Genomic DNA, 12,957 nt, shown 5'->3' with positions numbered 1-12,957 from the left:
ATCTCAACGGCCGCAAACCAACCACGGGAACTGTTTAAACTGGTTAATTAATCAATGAATCCGGTGTGCCTAGAACCCCCAGAAAGCGAATCCCAGGATTACTGTGACAAACTGTCGGATTTTTTCATCGATAAAGTCAAAACCATCAGGGAAACAATTTGTCAGAAGAAAACATCCAACCTCAGCCAGCAAATACATAAAGAGGATGTCTGCACCAACATACCACAACCGCAACCGCCGAAATTTTCACTATCCCCAATTACCGTAGACACCACAAAAAACATCATTAATAAACTGCGTGACAGTACCTCACCTATTGACATCATCCCCACAAAACTACTGAAAGAATGCTCCGACATCGTGGCTCCAACCATAACCCACCTCATAAACCGATCATTCCACGAAGGGATTGTTCCCAGCATCCTCAAACAAGGCATCGTCAAACCTCTACTCAAGAAACCAAACCTGGACCCTCAGGATCCAAACAACCGTAGGCCAATTACAAGCCTCAACACCATTTCTAAGATCATGGAGAAAGCTGTAGTACATCAGCTACAACTTCACCTGGATACTCACAAACTCCTGGACCCGCTGCAATCAGGCTTCCGCCCGGGTCATGGAACAGAAACAGCTCTCCTCAAGATTTGGGATGACGCCCTCGAAGCAGCAGATGACGGAGAGCCGTGTCTCCTCGTACTGCTAGACCTAAGTGCAGCATTTGATACAGTGGATCACAATACTCTACTCGTCCGCCTCACAGAAGTAGCCGGAGTCCAAGACATAGATCTCCAATGGTTCGCGTCCTTCCTAGGAAATCGGTCACAGACAGTGAAACTAGGAAAATTCCTCTCCGAAACTCGGGCAGTCACCTGCGGAGTCCCTCAAGGCTCTCCTTTATCACCCGTTCTCTTCAACATTTACATTCGCCCACTTCTCCAAATCATCAGATGCTCAGATCTCTGCTTCCACTCTTACGCTGACGACACGCAACTTTATTTCCGGATCAATGGAAAAAAAGATCACCAACAACAACTTGAAAACTGCCTCAAATCAATAGAGGACTGGATGACCACTAACTCCCTCCAGCTGAACGAATCAAAGACAGAGCTTCTTATCTTACACCCAAATCATAAGCCCGCAACCAAAACCTCCTGGTCTCCACCAACCATCTTTGGGCAGACTATCTCCCCAAAGACCAAAGCGAAGAGTCTCGGGGTTATTTTAGACGCACAAATGTCAATGGGTGCGCAAATAGGATGTGTAGTATAGTAGTGTAGTGTATGGATCTCACCATCTGCTACGCATGCTTCGCAGACTCATCCCTTTTATCCCAAAGAATGACAAAGCAGTGATAGTTGGAACAATCATTAATTCACGACTGGACTACGCAAACTCGCTTTACATAGGATTACCACAATATCAACTTGCGTGATTACAACTGATCCAAAACACGGCGGCAAGGCTGATAACAGGAAAAAAAACCTGGGAATCCATCTCTCCTTCGCTGAGGAGCTTACATTGGCTAACCGTAAAAAATCGGATCACGTTCAAGACGCTCTGCCTCACCCACAAATGCATGCATAGAGAAGCTCCGCAATACCTAATGGAGAAAATAAATCATTACACACCAAACCGCAGTCTTCGATCAGCCAACAAAAACCTCCTCCTCGTGCCCAAAGCCTGGTATAAATCCAAGGGGGATCGGAGATTCACTGTCCAAGGGCCTCGGCTATGGAATGCTCTACCAATCAACATCCGCCTGGAAGAAAATCACCTGGCTTTTAGGAAAAAACTCAAGACCTTCCTCTTTTAGCAGATGATCAAAGCTCGCCACAGCGCCTAGAGGCGATTCAGTTCGCATTGTGCGCTATACATTTCATTCATTCATTCATTCATCTGGTATTTATCTTTCTTTGTCCCCATTTAGGAGATTTGAAATTGCAAGCGCCCATAGACATACACTGTTTTACTACATTTTCAGCATTGGGAAGATTTTACATGTTCCTCCCTAAAAATGGGTGAAACATGTAACATGTTCCCAAAGGTGAACTTATCCATTAAAAGAGTTTCTAATTGTTCTCTACTCTTTCACAAACTGGAATTCTACTTTAAAAGAGACCCTGCCACCAAATACATTTTAATGTGTGATATTCCTGCAAAGAAGAAAGTAAATACCTCTCCTGCTGCCTGCGCTGCTGTGATAAGAAGAAATAGAAAGTCTCCTTAGAAACCAACACTTCTGGGAGTTTCAATTTTCCCTTTGTGTTCAATGGTTCCTTTCACCATCCTTATTTTGTTACAAAATCCTCTATTGATGTAACAGTCCAGGCTGCTGACACTCCTGGAAGTGTCAGATACCAATTATTTTGTGAATAGCCACAGCATTGATTTAAGGAGTACTAACACGACACGATAATATAGCTTAAAGCGGGAGTCCGCCGGGACTCCACGTTTTTTTTTTTTTTAAAAAGCCAGCAGCTACAAATACTGCAGCTGCTGACTTTTAAAATAGTGACACTTACCTGTCCAGCGCACCCGCGATGTCGGCACCCGAAGCCGATCTGTAGATCGTCTCTCGGGTGCTGCCGCCACCATCTTGGGTATGGGAATCAGGAAATGGAGCCTTTCGGCTTCATTTCCCGGTTCCCTACTGCGCATGCGCGAGCCGCGCTGCGCAATAAGGACGGTCCCCGCTGCCTCTGGGATCTGTGTGTTTTCCCAGCAGGCAGCGGGGCACTTGTGGAAAGGGGCGGGTAATCTACGCCCCTTTCCGCAGAGAGCTATCCCGGTACAGTACAGTACAGGTATCTGCACCCCCCTCCCCCCTCCCCCCTGAAAGGTGCCAATTGTGGCGCCGGGGGGGGGAGGGTTCCGATGAGCGGAAGGTCCACTTTAGCCTTACCGCACACTGATTGGCTGCTAGAGGTTACTGCACACTATTACTGCTCACCCATTGCTTGCTGGAGGTTACTGCACATCCTTGCCACACACTGGTTGCTGGAGGTTACTGCCCATCATTACTGCTCACTGACTGGTTGTTAGATAGATTATGCTACAAACACACATCAAACACACAACAATCCCCTTGCCAGAGTATAAGTGTTCTCTTGCGTTGCAACAGAATTTACCAGGTAGCAGAAAAGATAGGGTAAGGCTGCTTTCACACTGGGGCGGTATTCAGGCGTTACAGCGCTAAAAATAGCGCCTGTGTAACGCCTGAAAAAAACCGGCCCCTTTAACTCCAGTGTGAAAGCCGGAGGGCTTTCACACTGGAGCGATGCGCTGGCAGGACGGTGAAAAAAGTCCTGCTAGCCGCATCTTTGCAGCGGTGAAGGAGCGGTGTATTCACCGCTCCTAAACTGCTCCTACCCATTGAAATCAATGGGACACCGCGGCAATACCGCCGGCAAAGCGCCGCTGGAGCGGCGCTTTGCGGGCGGGTTTAACCCCTTTTCGGCCGCTAGCGGGGGTTAAAACCACCCCGCTAGCGCCCGCACACCGCCGCTAAAACGACGGTAAAGCGCCGCTAAAAATAGCGGCACTTTACCGCCGACGCCGCTCCCGCTGCAGTGTGAAACCAGCCTTAATGAAGCCGATTAGGATTGCATTCAAAATCAGTACTGTCCATGATCATAGCAAGCAGAGAGGCAGAGAGGAGTGACAGTGTAGAGGGTAAAGCAGTAAAAGTTCAACTCAGTAGGGCAAATTAGCTCATTTAAATTGTTAATCACAGGACATAACAGCTGTTTGCTCATAAATGCTGACGAGTGTTATATACAGGCAGTGCTGGTAATGTTGTTAACAAGCAGAGAGGTAGAAAAGGGCGATAACAGATTAATGGCTGAAACAGCCAAGCACATGTTCTTATTCAGACTGTAAGTAACTCTCACTGCCCACTGGCTTTTTCACTCATCCATGCCACGGCATCATAAACTCCTCACTGTGATCCTCTCTCACTCCTCCTACATCCCCTGTCACTGCATGTCAGTACATCTCCCCACGCTGGGCCACTTAGTGCATCCCTTTCCCTATGTGACAGGGAGAGAAGATTCTTAGGATGTTGGGCCCCTCAACAATGACAAGGCCCTGGGCAGGTGCCCCTGTTGCACCGCCTTAAAGATGGTTCTGAGTGGGCTGTATAAGGAATTTACTGACAGAAAAAAATATATATATTTTACTATCCAAAGTTAAAACAACAAGGGCAGAAGACTTAACAGATGTAAAGTTGAAAAAATGACTGAAGGTCCACTTTAAAAAGCCACTTTAGCAAGCCTTGAATGTTATTGTATTATAAAATAGAAAACCAACTTTACAATAGTGAGGCTGCTTTAACACTGGGGCGGTATTCAGGCGTTACAGCGCTAAAAATAGCGCCTGTTTAACGCCTGAAAAAAAACGGTCCCTTTAACTCCAGTGTGAAAGCCGGAGGGCTTTCACACTGGAGCGATGCGCTGGCAGGACAGTGAAAAAAGTCCTGCTAGCCGCATCTTTGCAGCGGTGAAGGAGCGGTGTATTCACCGCTCCTAAACCGCTCCTACCCATTGAAATCAATGGGACACCGCGGCAATACCGCCCGCAAAGCGCCGCTACAGCGGCGCTTTGCGGGCGGGTTTAACCCCTTTTCGGCCGCTAGCGGGGGTTAAAACCACCCCGCTAGCGCCCGCACACCGCCGCTAAAACGACGGTAAAGCGCCGCTAAAAATAGCGGCACTTTACCGTCGACGCCGCTCCCGCTGCAGTGTGAAAGCAGCCTAAGGGAGCTCAGCGATGCCAGTACAGAATGGAGATAGCAGCCTCGGTATAAACCTTCCTTCACAGGCAGCTGCACCCAAAGAATTCCATCAAATAACATCATTTGACAAGTGAAAAGAGTACCTCTAAGTTCAGCTATATTACAGGGTATATTAACCCCAAATGTGTCTGTTGTGCCATGCACTTGTATTACAAAGTATCCTGTTCTTTTTTATCTCTTCCTTTGTGAGAGAATACCTGATGTTCCTATTAACCTCCCTGGCGGTACGATTATTTCGGATTTTAGGTGCTAAAAGCGGTACCATTATTTTGCATGAAAATTTGGCGTTTTATATTGTAGTCCTGTAATTCTTAGGAATAACTCTCTTAAATCTGTCCAAACCAGAGTCTAGTAGACATCCCGGGTATGATAAAGTTTGAAAAATGAAATCATAAATTATAATATAATAAAGAACTATAAATAATTGTACCAAATAATAATATAACAATAATAAAAATTATTCAATAATGTAAGCATTATTGTCACTGTCATTACTTTTCAGAATTTGATGACGGATCTCCCCACAAATCGCTATCCCTCAATTCTGCGAGTGATTCCAATTTATTATCGCTGTTTTCTAGCTGGTCTAAAACCATTTTTGATGTAAAGTGACAGTTTGGTTGCTATGGACAATCTCCAGTTTCCAGGCAGAAAGAACAGTTTTTATTATATAAAACTGCATGCAGGACACTGGGCAGAACACTAGGGACAAAGGGGATGTGAAATATTTACATACAGCAATGTAATCTGTAAGATTACATTATACTGTATGTTTACTGTGTGTTTCACTTTTTGAATTTGGCGCCGATCTCCGTCCCCGTGCGTCGCAAAACGCTCGCAGGGAACGGATATCGGGTCCGTGATAGATCGAGCGAGACACGGCTCGCTCGTACAGCGGGGAGACCACGCTGGATCTAAAGGAGAAGGTAAGTAAACCTCCTCCTGGATCCAGCAATGCAGTCCCGAGTCTGGCTCGGGGATACCGCTTTTGGTATAAAAATTCCACCCCGAGCCAGACTCGGGAATACCGTCAGGGGGGTTAACCCTCCTGCTTTTCTATTTCAAACTGACCACAATAGGCATGGGAGCCCATTAATCCCAGTGTAGTCAGTTTTTCTTACTGTCCTCCAATGTACAAGCCTTGTGCTGACACCCCCCCTCCCATGCACAGCTGTTCACTGGTCGATCAATGTATTGCTTACTCCTTGCCTCCTGCTGACACTTCCCCCAGTAGTCTCCATCCGCAGCTCTCTAAGGCCCCTTTGCAGCTGAAAACAACGTGGTCACGTGATCACTTATTATTTATTTGTAAAAATGATCTATAGACAAATGTTTTGCCGTGCATTTCTATTTTAAAATGAACGGGATGCTTTTACAAGGTGAGGGTTAACGTATACTTTATCCAAATAGAAAAATAACTAAAGGGATCTTCTCATGTGATTTGGTGGCAGTTACAAAGTATGTAAGCCTTAAAGTGGTTGTAAACCCATCTGGAAAAAAAAAAAAAGCAACCTGCAAGGCAAAGGCATAATGAGCTAGTATGCATAGCCAAGGATCGCGGAGTGACTTCCGGGTCTCGCTGCTCCGGCGTTGTAATTCGCCGGAGCAGCGATGACGTAACTCCCGCGCATGCGCACGGGAGCCGACACTCGCAGCTTTGATTTCAATGGGCAGCAGCGGTGAAAGAAGCGGTAAGCACACTGCTCCTTCACCGCTCCAAAGAAGCTGCTGGCAGGACTTTTTTCTGACGTCCTGCCAGCGCACCGCTGTAGTGTGAAAGCCCTCGGGGCTTTCACACTACACACAATGGTGCAGCTTCTTTAGGGCGTTTTGCAGGCGCTATTTCTAACGCTATAGCGCCTGCAAAATGCCCTGGTGTGAAAGGGGTCTAAGATAAGTTCCCACTGACACCAATGATCTTTTTAGCTATCTGTAGGGGAGGAAATTGTTCCCCAAGACCACAGATGTAAGTAACACACTTCCACTGACCATCAGACCGATGTATCATGAGTTGTAGATATAGCCATTTTTAACAGGGGTTCCCTGAGACCGAAAGATTATTTCAAGGGTTCCTCCGTGTTGAAAAGGTTGAGAAAGTCTGCCTTAAAGTGTTACTAAACCCAGGACCCTGCCTTCACTATATCTGGTCTCCTACAGTACACAGAACATGGAAATGCAATTATTTTAGTAAATATACATTTCTCAATACCTTTTCTTATCGGCTGTATATAGCAGTCTTGTGACTTCTATTAGTGTCTGGTTAAAGCTTGTTGGAAGAGTTTTCATTCTCCTCTGACTGTCCTAGGAGGCTGAATGGCCCTCTGACTGGACAGTGCTTATTAGCCCTGTATTGATCACATGAACTTTCCCAAAAAAATAAATAAATAAAACCTCTCTAGGAATAAACACCAAATTGAGCCTGTGCAGAGCATGGGCGGATCCAGAGCCTAGTCTCGGGCAGGGCACTGTCAGAAAATTTTGCGGCAATTTGTTGGGGCAATGGCTGGTGTTGGCGCTTCAATCATCACAGCACCATGATTAATATAGTGTCAGGATGATTGAAGCGCATTATTTCTATTATTACATTGTAATATAAAATTAAATAGTTCAGCTCACCATAATGTAGAGTCAGGCCGCGTACACACGGGCGGACTGTTCGCCCAACTTTGTCCGCTGAACAGTGTTTGGGCGGACAGTCCGCTCGTGTGTGGGCTTTCAGCGGACAGTTTCAGCGGACAGTTGGACGGACTAGGTTTTTCGGAATTTCCGAAAAACTGTCCGCTGAAACCTTGTTTCAGCGAACAGCCCGCTCGTGTGTAGGCTTGTTCGTCAAACAAAGTTGCGCGCATGCTCAGAAAGTAGTAGCAGTGTATAGGACGTCGTATTTTTCGTCCCGTCGTACGTGCCGTTCACGTCATCGCGCACGGTTTCAGCAAACTGTTCGTCCGTCGTGTGTGGCCATGTCCGTCCATGCTAAGTTTGAGCGGACTGTTTGCCGAAACTGTTGGACGGACAAAGTTGGGCGAACAGTCCGCGCGTGTGTACGCGGCCTCAGTGGGAGCCTTGAGCGTGTCACATTTCACGTCGCCTGCCACCAGATGCAGTGTGTCACTTGCCACGTTGCCTGCCACCAGATGCAGCGTGTCACCTGCCATGTCTCCTGCCACCAGATGAAGTGTGCCACTTTCTACCATCACCTGCCACCAGATGCAGCATGTCACTTGCCACCATTGGCTGCCCCCAAATTCAGATTGTCACTTGCCATGTCACTTGCCACATCCCCTGCCACCAGATGTGAATTGTCACTTGCCAACGTCACCTGCAACAATATGCAGATTGTCACAAAGTGATGTTGCATTGTGGCCATCTTGGTACACCCCCACTTGTCTGCAGTAAGTCTAGAGTTAGATGTCAGCAAGCGGACATCTTTATACACCCACCGGAGTCTTGCTTTTCACAGTTATTTTTAACAGTAAACTCAGTTGATTTAGTGAAATATAAGTTGAGTTTACTTTTAAAAATACCTGGGAAAAGCAATACTCCGGTGGGTGTATAAAGATGTCCGTTTGCCGACTTACAACACTAGGCTTACTGTCGACGAGTGCGGGAGTACCAAGATGGCTGCGATGCAACGTCCCTTCAGTCACATATTCAGATGAGCAGCGGCTTCCTGACAACACCTGCCTGCTTGCTCAGTCACACGCCAGCCCGCCGGCATGATTGCCCATCCGCTCGCTCACCCGCTGGCCTGTTCAGTCACCCGCCAGCTCACCCGCTCATTATTTTCTCGGGGGGTGCAATTGCCCCGTTGCCCCCCTGGATCCGCCCCTGGTGCAGAGTGCCTCCAAGGCTCAGCAGATAGGACTGTGGAAGAGGGGGAGGATCAAACAGCTTTTTTTACACAATGCGAAGGATTAACCCCCTAGGTTCCACAGTGAATATAACAAGCATGCTTTACTGCATATACAGACTGATTTTACTGTTGTGAGTTTAATAACACTTTGATACATGGCAGCTGTATGGTCCATTTCAGGCTGTCAGCTGCTGGATCTGTAATAGATTCCTCTGGGCAGTTGCCATTCGGCAGTAGTCAGACTTCAGGTTCATTTATTGCGGCTGCAGCACTGTGCTCTCTGGGTAACGGGCTGAGAGCTCCATTGTGGGTCCCCATCACAGCTGGCAGCACATGATGGGTTATCCAAAATTAACACAGTTATGTCATATTTTCTCACATTCACATCACTAAGTGAAGAATATTTATGCCATTAGTAAATCAACCCCAATATTAGGAAATATATGGCAGAAAATTGATGACCACACTAGAGATTAAAAGCCTATATCTTATCCTTTAAAAGCAAATCCTTTATTAAAAGATTGTGCAAAAATGATTAGTGAAGATGGACAACACACAAGAAAGGTGCATGTTATATAAGAATAAAATAATGTCTTCTGATTCAAGTGCCAAGTGGACATTTCAAGTGCTCCCATTTTTCTCTTGTCAATACTGAAAAGTCAAAGATTTTTTTCTCATGTACGTTGATGGGGCTCGAAAGCCTTTGTGCAGATCAATAGTGTACTAGAAATACAAACAGTGATCAATACTATGGAGGTCTTAATTTGCCATAGACACAACTTGCTGAAAACATTCTACGGGAAAGCACACGTGTCTTTGTAGACCAGTCTAGTATCATACAAAACATAAACTGAAAAATGAAATGTGTATAAAAGAAAGCAGAATATACAGTTTAAATATATAAATAGGAATATATATATATAGAGAGAGAGAGAGAGAGAGAGAGAGAGAGAGAGAGAGAGAGAGAGAGAGAGAGAGAGAGAGAGAGAGAGAGAGAGAGAGAGAGAGAGAGGCATACTCCGCTTTTACGTACACAATGGGGTTTATTTACTAAAGCTGGAAAGTGCAAAATCAGGCTCACTTCTGCATAGAAACCAATGAGCTTCTAACCCTAGCTTGTACAATTAAGCTTTGGTAATAAAAACCTGGAAGCTCATTGGTTTCTATGCAGAAGTGAGCCTGATTTTGCACTTTCCAGCTTTAGTAAATAAACCCCATTGTGTACTTAAAAGTGGGGTATGCCTGTACAACACATGTTGTATGCTGTAATACATACCCTGGAATTTGTAAATGTGTTTTTTTAGTCTTGTGTTTCAGGTATGCCGCTGGAAAACATAGGAAGGTCAGTGAATTTTTCTCTAGTGCCACACCCAAAAAGGGAATTTCTTTGGGGGGAGCAGGTACCTGGTTTTGACAGGTACCCGGTTTTGACAGGTACCCAATACCACTTCCACTCTGTTTACCTATGTGATCTAAGTGGAAGTTATCCTCGCCTCCTCCCTTCCAGTGACATGTCCTAGTTAACTGCGGGACCACTGCGGGATCACCCATGCGCAGCGGGCACTTGCCTGCGAAGCTGCAAGCTGAGCCCACAATTGAGATGCTGGTGCCAGGGGGAGAAGATGGAGGGAACGGACGGCTCAGGTGAGCACATCGCTGGATCCTGGGACAGGTTAAGGTGTGTTTTTCTTAAAAGTTAGCAACTACAGTTTTTGTAGCTGCTGACCTTTAATAAACACAAAAATGACTAGGGCTCCTCCTTAAAGGATAAGTTCACTATTCATAAAATGTTACACCCATATTCAGGGTGTAACATGTTAGGAACGGACCGACCCCCACACCGCCTCAATCATCAGCCTGGCCGCATCACTGATTGATAGCGCTCTGTGCATGGAACACAAGGTTCGGCAGCCTTTGCGGCTGTCGGCTTGTAGTTTTCAATGAACTATCATAGTGCTGTGGAGCGCTGTGGAAGTTCATTCATGCTTCCTGTCAGATTGAATCTGCTTACCTGTATGGAATGTACAGGCAAGCAGATAAACTGGCAGATCTGCTGGAGATCTGCATGGCACCAGCAATCTCCTGATCGCTGGTGCAATACTTTACAGACTCCAAAACGTATCCTTTAAGGAAAAGAGCATGGTCATGAGCCTTGTCCTGACTGGCTATAGAAAAAGAAGCAGCACACTTACGAGACCATTATTCTACTCTTGTGCTTTGTAAGCATGCCTAAACTGTTGGTTAACAGCAACATGCAAAGTACTACAGGGGATGATTTACTAAAAATTTGTGAGTGCAAAATCTGGTGCAGCTCTGCATAGAAACCAATCAGCTTCCAGGTTTTTTTGTCATAGCTTAATTGAACAAGCTGAAGTTAGAAGCCGATTGGCTACCATGCACAGCTGCATCCGATTTAGCACTCTCCAGTTTTAGTAAATTAACCCCAGTGGGGTTCCCTTTCATTGTATGAATGAATGACTTGTATAGTGCTGCAAATGCAAACTGAATCGCCTTAAGGCGCTTGATCCGACCTGCGTTGACTTCCTTCTTAAAAGAGGTGGGTCTTGAGTTTTTTCCTGAGAGCCTGATGGTTTCCTTCCAAGCGGATGTTCGTGGGTAGAGCGTTCTATAGACGTGGTCCTTGGACTGCGAATCTTCGCTCTCCCCTTGATTTGTACCGGGACTTGAGGATGAGGAGAAGGTTTTGGTTAGTTGTATGAGTGTTGCTGTGTAGGGAACGACATTTGGCGGATAAAAACTATAGATTTAGTAACTTGTGCGTGTGTGTGTGTCTAAAACCTAAATCTAAAAATCAGCTCTGTTGCTAAAAAAAAAAAAAAAAAGTAAATAAAAAAGTAATCCTATATAAACAGTATTAATACTTACTGTTCTGTAAGCTATGCCTTTGAACTTTGCTCTAATAACACTCAGATCATGACATCATCTATTCCGAGCTTGATCATTAATATAACAACGTGATCCATTTTACATTGATTTCTATCAGATGTTCATAAGAACTGTACTTTAACTCAGAAATAAAATACATTAACCTCCCTGGCGGTACGATTATTTCGGATTCTAGGTGCTAAAAGCGGTACAATTATTTTGCATGAAAATTTGATGTTTTATATTGTAGGCCTGTAATTCTTAGGAATAACTCACTTAAATCTGTCCAAACCAGAGTCTAGCAGACATCCCGGGTATGATAAAGTTTGAAAAATGAAATCATAAATGATAATATAATAAATAACTATAAATAATTATACCAAATAATAATATAACAATAATAAAAATTATTCAATAATGTAATCAAATCAAAAACACTGAAATTTGCTCAGTTGCAGAATTGTCACTGGCATTACTTTTCAATATTTGATGACGGATCTCCCCACAAATCGCTATCGCTCAATTCTGTGAGTGATTCCAATTTATTATCGCTGTTTTCTAGCTGGTCTAAAATCATTTTTGATGTAAAGGGACAGTTTTGGTTGCTATGGACAATCTCCAGTTTCCAGGCATAAAAAACAGTTTTTAAAATATACAACTGCATGCAGGACACTGGGCAGACCACTAGGGACAAAGGGGATGTGAAATAATATATATATATGTAATGTCTGTGTTTTACTTTTTGAATTTGGCGCCGATCTCCGTCCCAGTGCATCGCAACGCTCACAGGGAACGGAGATCGGCTCCGTGATTAATCGAGCGGAGGACGAGCCGCTCGTACAGCGGGGGGACATCCAGCGATGCGGTCCCGAGTCTGGCTCGGGGTTACCGCTTTTGGTACTGCTTTTGGTACAAAACTTCCACCCCGAGCCAGACTCGGGAACACTGCCAGGGGGTTAATAAAGGATGTAGCCGAGCCTACTTTCTTCTCTAAGTTTGGCTATTTCCTTACATCTAAGTTCACTATTACCACAGCCAAAACTGGTAAGCTCTAAAGCGTGCGATGGATCTATTTGTATTGATTTTGCCTTTGATCAATACTCGTTTGTGAGTAGCCATTTTGCTATTTGATTTATTATTTTTAAATAAAGCTGTTTTTTGGTAATGCACTAGGTCAGTGCGCCTTCCCCTCTTTTGTATTGTTTCTCTCTAGTATTCGAACACCCAATGTTCTAAAGGAGGGCTGCAAGACTTAGTGACAACACCATTTCAAACTGTCTATATCACATTTCAAAGACCAAGAAACCAGAGCGCAGGAGAATTTTCTGATTATTATCTGGCCACACCTTTATGGGGAGACGCCATGATGAAACAGCATCTTGTAGTTAAGTATTCTTGTCATATTTTCTTTATCTGTAATTACTTT

General features: G+C 44.9%; 1 pseudogene; it reads right to left on the bottom strand.

Annotated features, from left to right (window-relative positions):
• LOC143927144 (heterogeneous nuclear ribonucleoprotein U-like protein 2) overlaps positions 1 to 12,957 on the bottom strand; it is a 159,358-nt pseudogene that overhangs the window by 64,110 nt on the left and 82,291 nt on the right.

This window comes from Lithobates pipiens, unplaced genomic scaffold (assembly GCF_037356315.1).
Source record: "Lithobates pipiens isolate NorthernLeopardFrog02 unplaced genomic scaffold, aLitPip1_a1.2 Scaffold_23, whole genome shotgun sequence".
Lineage (NCBI taxonomy): Eukaryota > Metazoa > Chordata > Amphibia > Anura > Ranidae > Lithobates > Lithobates pipiens.
This window is presented reverse-complemented; position numbering and strand designations above follow the sequence as displayed.